Genomic DNA, 14,530 nt, shown 5'->3' with positions numbered 1-14,530 from the left:
TAATACAGAAACTATCACTCTAGAGTTACAAGTAATACAGAGACTATCATTCTAGAATTATAAGTAATACAGAGATTATCATTCTAGAATTACAAGTAATACAAAGACTATCATTCTAGAATTACAAGTAATACAGAAACTATCATTCTAGAATTACAAGTAATACAGAGATTATCATTCTAGAATTACAAGTAATACAGAAACTATCACTCTAGAGTTACAAGTAATACAGAGACTATCATTCTAGAATTATAAGTAATACAGATAACCACAATCTATTTTATAGACAATGGTACTGTTGTCTAACAAACAAATCCACCCCAGTCTTACAACTAAGACAGACAACACCGCTTCAGTGTTACGAACAATCGAGGCGGAACCACTCCAATGTTGCATTCATGTCGTACCAACAGAAAACGCCCCTCTAGTTTCTAAACTCTTTGTATCTGAATCCATACTCCAACTTTGATTAATTATTATTAATATTAATTTAATACGTATTCATCTAATCAGAAATTGAAATCCTTAAATAATTAAAGTGTCATCAAATCCTTCAATTAGTTGGTTCATCTAAGATTGAGCTAAAACAAAATACACAATTTTGACAGAGAAATTGTTCAACTATTCTTTCTTTGTAATTATTTGATAAGTGACAAACGAAACCTATTTCTTCTTCGAGTGCCACAGATCTGAATCAGCCTCGGGTAAAGCGTAATTGAAGAGTCCAGGGGTCTGTCTCTGCAGGATACTTGCTACTTTCCACCTGGGCAGATGAATCACCAACATAACACTCCATCCACCCCTTACCTTCAAAGTGCTGAGGCAGTACCCGTAGAGATTACTGTAAATAGGTAACGGTAAAAATAAAACAACATATATTAAACGAAAAGAAAATCACGAAGTTGATGCAAATAATTAAAAATTGTAAAGAAACAGTCGAGAAAATATAAGTTGTTGTTTTTATCACGTAGACAGGCGTAGTATGCTCGTGCACTGTATACATTCTTTGAGGTTATTAATAAGGAAAGGCAAATAACGAACGATCACAGATGATGACTCAATCGTCATACGTAATTCTCCTAAAACGTTTTAACAGAGATTTCGTATTTTATCGGCCATCACAAGACTGATGTTGATTTTTTTAATAAGTGTGATTTTATTTGATAAGGTGACATATGACGGCTGTCTTGTTTTTAATTATTTGAAAGAACTGAGAACTCGTAGTAAAGAACGAAACGTATTGAAGCAAGGGAAGCGATCTCCTTCATCAGAATGAGATTGTAAAGTTATAAACTAATATAGAGGGCGTCTCGATTCCATCGTTTTTTGACAGAAATGGCTGTTAATGAAATTCACTTTTATTTCACTATCTTTAGTTTCTGTGAAAATTGGCTATCGGTGGTTCAGCATAAAGATTAAGGACGTATACTAATGAAGTTCAATCCTTGAGGTGCTCTGCGCAATATTGTATATTTAACTTTGCGCTTACCTGAACAAAGTCGTAAAAATTACATCTACATAAAGATATTTGACTATTTTGCTGACAGCAATTATAAGAAATATGTCCATGTTGATTAGCTAATTATGTTTTATAGAGCTTAAAAATTATCCTGGCTTTTCCGATATGTAAAGTTATCACAAGTTCATATAAACCTCAAAGCATAATACCATGTCGTTTGATTAAATCGCGCTATTTTTAGATGTATTTTTGTTATTACTTCATGCAGTTTAGTTTCCTTAAATACTGAATTTTAAGCGTGTTAGTTAGAATTCCAAAAAAAAAAACTATAATTCCTTTTTCTTTCTTATTCTTAAAGATCAAATCTAAAATTGAAACTTTATGTGAAACGGCTTAGTTTCATGTCGAATAGAAACGTTTCACTGAGCAGTAAAAAGAATCCATAATTTCTCATACTTATCTTTACTCTAGTCGGCAGAGGTTTTTAATGTACACAAGTATATCAACTCCTGGTTTTGAATTTGATTCAATCAAGTCCCTCCTTTACATTCCCTGCATTGGAGGATGTACAGTTCCATCATTGGCTACATGAAGCTTGGAATGATTAATGTCCTGGATAATTTTTCTCACGGTTTAGCTTGTCATCCATCATCTAGTTCTCTCGTCTCTCTTCGCATTTGAAGATTGTAAAGAACTGATTGTATATCTTTTATGGAAAGCTGTTATTAATGTTTGGTGCAGATTCTAACAATGATTTTTTTACTTAGAAATCAAGTTGAAATGATCTTCTTTCCAACATGAAGATGAATTGGTAAATATATTAATTATATTGTTTTAACCAATAACCACTCTGCTTTCAAAGATCTGCAACCTATAAATGTATAAATTTAAAAAGTCAAATGTTCGTATCTATGAAATTAATGTCATTATTTGAGAAAGATCCAAAGTTAAGAAAGGCTCAAAGCTAGATTTTCCAGTGCTTTGAAGTTAGTACATATCAAACTTTTCTTCCATAGCTCTTGTTATTTGCGCTATGTATCTCAAAGCAAATAAACTTGTCTTGTGATTACAGGATAAAATCCATAAAGAGCGCTCCAGCCAATTGAAACACTTGCGATCAGCTGCAGATACCAACTAACCCTAAACATCCTTGATTACGTATTTATAAAGTTTCATAGAATAAATAGAATATTGTAATTACTTACAGAGACAAGACATTTATTTTAAACCCTGGAAATAGTCTTTACCTGTATGACATAAGCTCGCTTTTGACATATTTAACATGTATTTTAAACTTAAAGTGTAACACATAAATGTATATACATCTAAGTTAGTTAAGCCTAATTTGGCTTACGTTACTATGAAAACTCTGGTTTTGCACGACGATCCGAAATGCAATATGAAGTTCAGGAATGTGTTTAAACGTTAGGTCTTTCCAGTAATACTTACTGAAGCAGAGCATACTATAGAACTTGATTCATTTGTAGTCCATTCTGTGTTCTAGGATTTTGTAATAGACTTTAACTTACGAAAAGAAAAACTGAATTTATATTTTAATCCTTTATGTTTCATTTCATGGAGTTACTTTCATCTAAGACTTCAGTACAAATTAGTCTATTTATCATTACAGCGAAAAATCATTAGCACAAGTACAAAAACTTTTCGTTCCCCTAAAAAAGTTGTTTTCTAAATTTTGTGCTCTATTTCTTTCATTACAAATAATTTTACTAAGGATAAATCTGATACTTATTGGAATCCTTTCCATAGCAATCCAAATAATTTCAATAAATACCATGCAAATATATAACTTCATTTTCAAGTTTCCTAGTTTTCAGTGCTTCGTAGTTTCATTTCGAATAATCAGTTTCTTTGTAAATTTCGCGCAAAGCTACACAAGGGCTATCTGCGCTAGCCGTCCCTAATTTAGCAGTGTAAGTCTAGAGAGAAGGCAGCTAGTCATCACCACCTACCGCCAGCTCTTAAGCTACTCTTTTACCAACTAATAATGAGATTAACTGTCACATTTATAACGCCCCTACGGCTAAAAGTGCGAGCATGTTTGGTTTTACGGGGATTCGAACCCCGACCTTCAGGTTACGGGTCAAGCGCCTTAACCTCCTAGCCATACTGGACACTCGAATAATCAGACATTTTTCATAAGACTCTTGGATGAATGGCTCACTCGTGGAGTAATGAAACCATAATCACGGTCAATGAGTTTTATCAATCGTACAATAAATTCAAGAGCAAACAAAGTTTTTCAATGATATTAGTTATTCTAGTAGTAGTATGACAAATACATTTAATTTTTTGTTTAGTAGATTGATGTATGTTTAAGGCATAATGAAGACTTTTGCATTATAATTTAGTAATTGTTTATCTGGTTTTTTCGAACTGGAGCCAATTGTGAGAAACTTATAGCGGTGAATAATATTGGAAGTGGTTGAGCAGCACTGGACTAGATTTCACTACAAGTTTTCTCAGATTCATCAATCTAAACAAGGATAAGCTTCTTTCGTAGTTGAATGAACTTAAGTGATATGCTTTACATTTCAAAAGACGTTATACTATTAACAGATATGTTAATCCATTCTGTCAGACATATATTAGATATCTCGTTTAATGAATATTTATGTTTCAATAAATTCGTATAAAAATCCAGATTTAGCTCTTTTTTTTTAGAATGATCGATATGGAACTTAAGAAGTGCAAATTAAATCCCTAAAGTAGTGCATTTAAAAAAATGTTTTACGTGATAACGTCATAGTAGTGTTACGATTTTGTTGTTTGTTGTTAGCAAAAAAGTTCCGGGAAATTGGTGGCATCTTTTACTTATACCCTGACAAGCTGAGAAAGACAAGTTATTATACGTTGACAGAGTGCAAAACGCTGGACGTGTATTATTAAAAATCACATTTTAATGAAATACGACCAGCATTAACGCGTGGCTATTCATTGCTAGAAGAAACAAACGCTAAATGGAATATAGCAGGGATGTTGAGATTTTTCTAGTCGGAATCTCCACAATAATAACCTAATTAAAGCATGCTGCGGAAAAGTTCTGTTCCATTAAAAGCTGACGTTCCTTTCATAGAGTGGAAATAATGCAAACCTTTCATCCAGACGAAATGTCATTTCTGGTGAATATTATTTTGCTAAAGAGCTATCATCCCTTTACTTACTGAGCTTTAATTGCACTAATATATTACTCATGACCATAAACTTGCTCAGTCGTTTGCAGTTGCTCTTTCTCGCCCGCGTCTACCTTGCCGATGTATTGTAATTCATTGTGGAAATTAAAGGGTCCTTGCATTTATTCTGTGATTTGTTGCCGTGCTCGCCTGCCATACGAGTGCTCCGTTCAGAGCATAAACATGCCACAAGACATGGAAATTGTGATGATTAATGGATAGTGCAAAAGTGTATATAGATGTGATCTACATATGCTAAGAAACGAGAATGACTGCGATTTTATTAATTCAACTTTCACAAAATGGGATTGCATTTTCTCTCGGATTAAAGGTTGAAATTCCTTGTTTACGTGAGGTGACCGCTAAAAGCTATCGCACAACAACGGATAGAGATGACGTCAGAACAATAAAGACTCGAAAAAGTTTATTATCTGTTGCCATGGAAACGCGCATGTTACTCCGTGGTATCCTGTTGTGTGCTACGGGCGAATAATAATATGATATCCTATTTTCTGTAGATTCGTATTTTCTCCATTAGAAGTTATCAGAACTTCTAAAGGGAAATGAGCACCTAAGCACATAGTGTCCTAAACAATTCGTTACTAAAAACTTCAAGGAAAATTATAATATTTCTTGGGGAAAATTATTATTTATATTGTTTTAAAGTAGGCTGTAGACAATTTAAGGAAAGTTCAGTGAGGATGCAAAACTTGATAACTGGTGCAAAAACAGTCAACTAGATGGCTATATTTTCCCCTCAATGGACTCAGCAGATAGTCCGATGTGGCTTTCTTACATGAAAACACACACACAGATCGATATATTTATACGTGAAGTCAGACTGTTACTACTACTACACTTTTTCACTTCATAGTTGATACCTGAGATATAAGAATTGTGAGAAGCGATACATTACTTTATATACACACGACCACTAAAATAATATTATTAAGGCCCGGCATGGCCAAGCGTGTTAAGGCGTGCGACTCGTAATCTGAGGGTCGCGGGTTCGAATCCCCGTCGCACCAAACATGCTCGCCCTCCCAGCCGTGGGGGAGTTATAATGTGACGGTCAATCCCACTATTCGTTGGTAAAAGAGTAGCCCAAGAGTTGGCGGTGGCTGGTGATGACTAGCTGCCTTCCCTCTAGTCTTACACTGCTAAATTAGGAACGGCTAGCACAGATAACCCTCGAGTAGCTTTGTGCGAAATTCCAAAACAAACAAACAAAATGAAACGGCTCACGTGTACGTAAGCCGTCGATCAAAGCACGGCCATCGTAGACTTAGCATATTCTTTAAGAATTGTAGTAGATGTGTTTATGAGTCTACGTGATGTGTGTTTTCTTATAGCAAAGCCACATCGGGCTATCTGCTGAGCCCACCCAGTGGATTCGAACCCCTGATTTTAGCATTGTTAATCCAGAGATATACCGCTGTACTAGCGGGGGGCGAGTCTACGTGGAAATTTGTCAACACGCTCTATATATATATATAACTTGCTCTCCTCAATTTTTCAGAATCTGGATATGAATCCAGAATAGTATCTTGCTACTCCTCAATGGAACTCACTACCGATTATTTTCGGACTTCGAACTGGAGTATCAGTTGTGCTGTTTTTGTGGGCAGAACACACATAGCCCTTGTGTAGCTTTCTGCTTAGTGCCAAACAAACAAAACCAGCTTTTTTTTGAAACTCTAAATTGAGTATTGTGGAGTTTTACGTGAGGACTGGTTCTATTGAAATCCCAAGAATAAACCCACTTCCTTTTTTCTTTTACTGGAAGCTGGTACAATTTTTCTTTTTGGAAATTTCTTGGCAGGTCAATTTGAATATAACGTGGCTTGTACCGTTGATTTGAACAAAACATAATAAGTTATACATTTTGTTTTGTTTTGTTTTAATTTCGCGCAAAGCTACTCAAGGGCTATCTGCGCTAGCCTTCCATAATTTAACAGTGTAAGACTAGAGGTAAGGCAGTTAGTCATCAGCACCCACCGCCAACTCTTGGGCTACTCTTTTACCAACGAATAGTGGGATTGACCGTCACATTATAATGCCCCCACAGCTGAAAGGGCGAGCATGTTTGGTGCGACCGGGATTCGAACCCGCGACCCTCAGATTACGAGTCGAACGCCTTAACTCACCTGGCCATGCCGAGCCTGTTCGTTGATAAGGAGTAGCTCAAGAGTTGGCGGTTGGTGGTGTTAAATAGCTGCTTTTCTCCTTATCAGTCATTTGAAAATTAGGAAATATTAGCACTTGTAGTTTTAGAAGAAATATCAAATTAAAGAAATGATATTACATGATATCATAAAACATGATAAAATTATGTCATAAAACATGTATCAGATTTTCCCTTGTCTTTCTTTTTTTTTTGTTAGCTTCCGTGACGCTTTGATAGTATAGTGTGATCCAACGAAAATCAAACAATGATAGATTGTTTTCATAGTTATCAGCTCATATTCTCAATATGAGTATTTTTATGATAAATCACGCGATGATGAATTATCCTAATGGTTATCAGATCGCACTTTAAATAAAGAGTTTTATGTTACTGTTTAAACTGAAACTGTAAACACCTCATATAGGGGTATCAGGAGCAAAAACACAACCAAGCAAGTTTAATTAATATGAGAAAATCCTTTGAAAACAAGCGCTACACGAACGTAAAAGCAATTTTCTAGGAAAAATATATAACTTAGTATTAAAAAAAATTTATATTTAATGTCAAAAGATGGTGCTTGTAAAATAAAGACGGAACTTACGTGTTTTTATTTTATTTTTCTAATGAGAAAGTAAATTACCACAAAATTAATTAATCACTTTTTAACAATCTCACTAAATTAATAAACTTAATTAATAAATTAATTAATAAACCTTGCATCTGTCTTTAGAATAAAAAAATATTATAAAATAGGTTTAGCAAAGTTTTAAACAATCAGTTTCCTAATGTTACTATAATAAACGAAAAACTAGAACATGTTTACATGTTTGTGTACAACCACTCTGACAAACGTACCTACATATTCTTGTACAACCATTCTGACAAACGTACTTACCTATTTTTGTATTTTGTACAATTATTATGACTAAACTACGGTATATAAACATATAAAGAGCTGTAGTAAGAAAAGTGCTTTTCAAAGAAATTCAAGTTTCAAGAATGGTTTCCTAGTTGGTTGCAGTACCGCCTTGTAGTCCGGTTTGAACAGTTACAATATTTCAATATGATAAAATAAGTTAGTAAAAGAATACTTATTAGTATTGGCTAAATTTCCTATAAATAAATATTTTAACCAAATTAATGAAGAAATATTTTCAATCTATGTAGGAAAATGAATGAGAGAAGCTGTTTGTAAAAATATAACTTATACGAGGGCTGTTCAAAAAATACGCTGACTGTTTGAATTGCGCGGCTCCAGTTGGTTACAGGAGAATCCGCTTGGTGTCGCTAGGTTCGCACAGATCAGCTGATTACGACGCCATTTCCCGATTGCAGATATCTTTATTTGTGTATTAGCTACGCGGTTTTAAGTGAAGTGCGATTTTTTCGTTTGGCGGATTTCAGAATGAATGACCTGAAGGAGCAACGACTTGCTGTGAAATTTTATGTTAAACTTGGAAAATCTGCGACTGAAACTTTTGCTATGCTTAACATGGCTTACGGTGATGTTGCAATGAAGCGTATGGCATGTTTCAAGTGGCATGCACGTTTTAAGGATGGTCGACAGTCCATTGAAGATGATGAACGTCCTGGACGTCCTTCCACGTCAACTGACAACCCACACGTCGACAAAATCAACACTCTGGTGCGGGCAAAACGACGTCTGACTGTCAGGGAGCTTGCTGAAGAGTGTGGGATATCAGTTGGATCTTGTTACGAGATTTTGACCGAAAAATTGAAGATGCACAGCGTTGCTGCGAAATTTGTGCCTCAGAACTCGTGATTTTTTGGCCAAACACTCGATCACTGTTCTTCCCCACCCCCCAACTCACCTGACCTTGCTCCTTGGGATTTGTTCTTGTTCCCCAAACTCAAAAGACCCTTGAAAGGAAGAAGAATTGAGACGATTCCCGAGATTAAGACAAATGCGACGAAGGAGCTGGAGGACATTACAAAAGAAGCGTACCAGGACTGTTTCAACAAGTGGAAACACCGTTGGGATAAGTGTGTGCATTGGGGAGGAGAGTACTTTGAAGGGGTCCCAGACCTGTAACTTCTAAATAAAGTACATTTTGTTTTATGACGTCAGTCCGCGTATTTTTTTTGAACAGACCTCGTATATTGCAAAAGAAACATCAATAGTGGGTGAAGTAGTATTTTGCCTTGTGTATTTATTACTTACGCAATAGACTTTATAACCGAATAAAATACAGGCTCTCATCCCTCCATTTTTGGAGTCGTAGGGCAGCACGTTTGTCAATATTACTACAAGTAACGTGTTATCTTTTCTACTTCACAACCACAACCCAAATGGAGGCAACTAGACGGTAGTGACCACTTTACTTTATTATTATTCATTATTGTTTATGTTGCTCATATATATTCATTGTTACGTATTATAATTTATCTTGAACGAGTCTCCAATTTATTATGCTATGTATTACAACTTCAAATAACCTAAAACCGAGTTAAATCACTATTTGATTTAAGAGTTAGTTAAATGTTAATATCTATCAAAGTTATGATATTTGCTAACAAGATTGATGTTCACAATTTTCTTTCTTAACATAAATATATTTTGATATATAATATAAGCAATAATACAACTTATACTAACGGGTATTACAAATAAAAAAAAACATAAAAATTGCAAATTTACAAACAATATTGAGTCTTCTATCTAGCGTGGAATTGAATATTTTGTCAGCGGTTCACGATGAGCGAATATATTTCGAGTTGAAATCAATACGGTTCATTTTAAAGTTGATCTCCGAACAACATTATTTTACCTGGATTATATGCCTTATCTAAAGTTTACAAAGTAGCTAACAGTTTCAGACCTTTCGTATCCAATACTAATAATTCAACTTATAATATAGCAACATTTATATCTAAAAATTCTTATTTTTTAAGAGATAAAGACAAATACGCCGTCAACGATTCGTTTGAATTTGTGAAAAGAATTGAACATATAATTTTAGATCAAAAATATATATTTTAGTGTTGCTTGATGTTCACTGAAGTACCCGTGAAAACAGCTATTGCATGTTTGAGAAAAACCTGAAAGAAAATAATTATTACGTTTTAGAAATAATGCATATGATTAATTTGGAAAAAGTATGTGTTGAAATCTCTCTTTTTATAAACTAATAACAAAGTTTATAAACGGAATGAAGGTCTAACAATGAGTTATCCCATTATCCCCATTATTATGTGATTTATTTATGGAGAGTTTTTTAAAACAAAGTGCTTGATGAAACGGATAAAAACGCTGAAGTATGGTTTAAGTACGTCGATGACACCTTTTTTAATTTGGCATCATGGTATCGAAGAACTAGTTATTTTTGCTAATTACCTTAATAGTATTGATAATTCACAATATTTAATTATGAAATTGAGAAAAATGGTTAAAAAACTTTTCTGGATGTTTTAGTGAGTAAAATTAAGGATAAATTGGAAACTACAGTTCATCGCAAACCTCTCTCTGTAATCATTTCGCTACATCAAAAATCTTGTCACACTAAATCCAAAAAATCCACTGTTTTCAGTGTCATGTTAATAGGGTACTAAAATTATGCTGTAAACAGGTTGATATTAACAATAAGTTATTATTAATTAAGCACATAGCTGAAGAAAGATGTTTTAATCCTACTGTTGTTAATGGAGTTGTTAAGAAACTAAGAAAGTGGAATAAAGATATAGAGCTAAAACCACTTGCTGAAGAAATTTAAAAAAAACTTTGGTACTTTCATTCATACCAGGTTTATTCTGTCAAATAATGAAAATTTTAAAAAATCAAATTAATACTTTTCTTATATATAAACCGATTTACAAAGTTGGTCAAATTTTTAATATAATTAAAGATAAAAATTGATTGAATGGAAAAATGTGGTATATATGAATTATAATGTTTATCTCAAATAGCTTACGTAAGACAAACTAGGACAACGGTAAGTTACGAATTTATAACGCTAAAATCAGGGGTTCGATTCTCCTCGGTAGACACAGCAGCTAGCCCGATGTGGCTCTGGTTTGAGAAAACACACACATAGGACAAACTGGAAAAAAAATTAAATTCAGAATTAATGAACACAAAAGAAATGTTAAAAACAATAATATTACTATTTCATTTTTAGCAGAAAACATCACTGAAATTAAATATACGATTCAATGAAAAAAATGTTATTTTAGCACATTATGGAAATTTGATTAGTATGGATATGCGTGAATTTATTGAAATAATTAAATATAAAAAGGTGAATTTCAGTTATTAAATAAGGATAATGAACCTCATGGAAATGTTGTCAATAGGTGGCGTGAAATTATTTAGTATGCAAATCGGTTCTCTGGTAATTTTACACTATCGAAAATGGCGCATTGATATACGTTGAAACATACAGCGTGTATGAGACTGTTCTCCAATCTTATCCTGATTTTTTTTTTTTTTTACTGATTCTTGTCTTCTATTGTAAGTTGTCTTTTACTGTACTTTTGATACCAGAAACGTCTTATTTTTAGATTTGTGTATTAAATAATCGTTGTTTTGAAATAATCGTGAGGTTTTTGTTTTTTCAATCAATACAGTTCACTGAACTCGTAGCTAGCTAGCTCTCTCTATTTTTCATTGGTCTCACACCGTTTACAAGCTGATTTTTTACCACTGAAGTTATATAATGTATACGTAAAAATATCGATGTCCGATATGAATTTACTTAAGCTGAATGTTTTGTAATGTTCAAAATCCATAAACACTCCTGGTCAGATATCTATACTTTCCCGATTACTAAGCGTTTACTACAGTTAACTGTCTCTTGGCAGGTCGATTTATAAACTTTAGGTGAATTCCTATAAATTTCAGTTGAGGGAAGAATACGTGACAATACGCTTGTGATTTCGTAAAACATATAATGTCAATTCTTATACTCGAGAATATTCTACAAATATAGGGAATAGGTGTGCATTTTGTAATACGCATTTAACTGTGCAAGTTACACGCATTTCTAAATACATAAATAACTAACATAAATATCGATATTGAAATAAATATATATTAGTAAATCATTTATATCACATGTATATATTAAGCACTAGATACTCAGTAAAGGTGCAATCATTTTAATATTATTACTGCTACCACTGTTATTATTACAATAAAGATTTTGGCAAGGGCTTTCCTTCTTCTACTCAAGGCTGCTTTAGTAATAACACTATGTAACACAAATTTTGTTCCTGGATAGTGTGTGTTATTTATTTATTGCTTATGTTGTAAAAGTACAAAAAGTGACCATTATTCCCTTTAAACTTTGTTTTCGTGACCTGGATAATGAAATTTAGAAATTTTCTATGTTAAAATGAGCAAATTTGCACATTTTCATTTACATAAGGTCTGAATAAAACAACATATGAATCAAGATTTACATGTATTTATACTAAAGTTGTACAAAAATGTTTAGAAGTGAGTAGTTTTTCGAGATTTGTGACTTTCACGTGTCAACTCCCAAATACAGTCTTCTGTCGTGTTTTCGTTATATGCTCCCAGGCTACAAAAACAAAGTTTGAAGAGAAAAATAGGTCTTTTCCATTTACTTTAGGCATAAGCAATTGGGAAATAACACTTTCTACCCAGGAACAAGAAAAAGTAAAATTTTTGTTACATAGTGTAATCATGTGATTCAGCCTTGTCCACTTACTTTCCATTGCTTTCCTCCCATATTCTGTTGGATCTGTTCCATGATATTCTTTTCCGTAAGTCTACATATCATTTTAATGACGACATCATGCATAGATCGTCCCAAGTCAACCAAAAGCTGAGTTCTACTCAATAGATGGTCTTCTTTCTCTTCCCCGTATTCTGGAATATATGTCGTCATCAGGTAAGAGCTTAGTCTCTCTAAGGTTTCAAGTGCGTTCTTTGGATAATGCAGCTGTCCACACTCTTATGATGAAACTTAGATGGTCTTTCAGGAGTTCGATCCTGTCAAGATCTTTGCTGTTACTGCTCGTACAGAAAAGTGTGTCCTCGTTAGGACCACATTCTGCTCAGACAAACAGAACTGGAACGCTAAATGTTTGTCACTAACCACTCAAATATTAGATGTCCATCCCTCCACGGGATCCTTCCTGCTTATGTACTTATGTACTTACGTTTTTTGACTGAGTTATCTTTCGCTATGATTAGAGTCAGTCTCTGCTCGTATATCCAGCCGGTGATTTCGACGATGTCAACTAACCCTAAACTTTTCCTACACATCCTCCTGCCAATCTTCGCCATATTTAATTTAATGCCATCTGTCTGGACTTACTCCATACTCCTGATGTTTCCCTACAGAGTATCTCCTCTCCTCTTTTGCTTTCAGTTACCAATGACGTGACAGGTTTCAGTTTCTGAATTACTGTTTAGCCTCTGCTCTCTCTAAAGTGTTGCTATATTGGTGAGACATGGATGCTCTAAATAACACTAGATTCGCTATAATCCTTTATTTTATAATTATGAAATTCGAACTAAGCCAGAAGCATGTTGGTTTGGTTGCTATTCTAACCGGTTCATTTTTTACACACTGTAAATTGGTAAATTCTGTCTTATTTAGACTTGGAACTCATGAGTGGTATTTCCGTTGACTTGACAAGTATGCGTTTGTGTAGAACATCATGAATACCCGTCTCATTCTATACCTACTTGGAGTATGCCACAGTTTAACGGATATGTTATGGAAGCAGCCTGTGAACATGTGAATTTATGTCGCTTTTCTAGATGAGGAATCTCTATGATTGTGCTTCGAACTGTTGCCTGGGGCATGTGGACGGCTTTTGTTCATGGTTCTTCGCCTGTTACAAGACGCCGCATTTTGCTTATCATGACTGAAATACGACTTGTTATAGAACTGTTTCTGGTAGAAGATACTGGTGTCTCAAAATGATCCGTATTTCTTTTTCCTTTTTCCAATTTCAGTAAGAATAAAAGGTCTTGGAAATTCTAAGTTCCCAAAGAAAAACATGTTTCTATGAGCCGATTATATGAATACTTTGTACCGGGAATAGTTGTTATATACCCTTTGCAATTTGTGATGACGTCACAATGCTTAAATAATGTCAAAATTTAGTTATTATACACACCGTTTCATCTGGATATAATATCAACTGTGGCTGTCAGGTGATTTGCTGGTTTTCATATTCATTATCGTTTTAATATAACATATCCACTCCTGTATAGGGGCCTGGCAGCCTAGCGCCTTAAGGCATGCGCTTCGTAATCTGAGGGTCGCGGGTTCGCGCCCGAGTCGCGCTAAACATGCTCGCCCTCCCAGCCGTGGGGGCGTTATAATGTAACGGTCAATCCCACCTTTCGTTGGTAAAAGAGTAGCCCAAGAGTTGGCGGTGGGTGGTGATGACTAGCTGCCTTCCCTTTAGTCTTACACACTGCTAAATTAGGGACGGCTTGCACAGATAGCCCTCAGTAGCTTTGTGCAGAAATTTCAAAACAAACAAACAAACTCCTGTATATCACGATGTATCAAAGATGTAAGCAACTCTATAAAGACAATTTTTATTGAAGAAAATAGATCAAATAAATCCAGAAATGAGAATTAAACCACACAACATCTTTAGGTTAGGTAACGAAATACAATAAAATTCACATAGAGCTAGGTTACTATAAATAATCATCAGCGTTAGTAGTGGGTTTAAGTGCCACTTACGGTGGATATTGTGAAATAT

Source organism: Tachypleus tridentatus, chromosome 3, assembly GCF_004210375.1.
Source record: "Tachypleus tridentatus isolate NWPU-2018 chromosome 3, ASM421037v1, whole genome shotgun sequence".
Lineage (NCBI taxonomy): Eukaryota > Metazoa > Arthropoda > Merostomata > Xiphosura > Limulidae > Tachypleus > Tachypleus tridentatus.
This window is presented reverse-complemented; position numbering follows the sequence as displayed.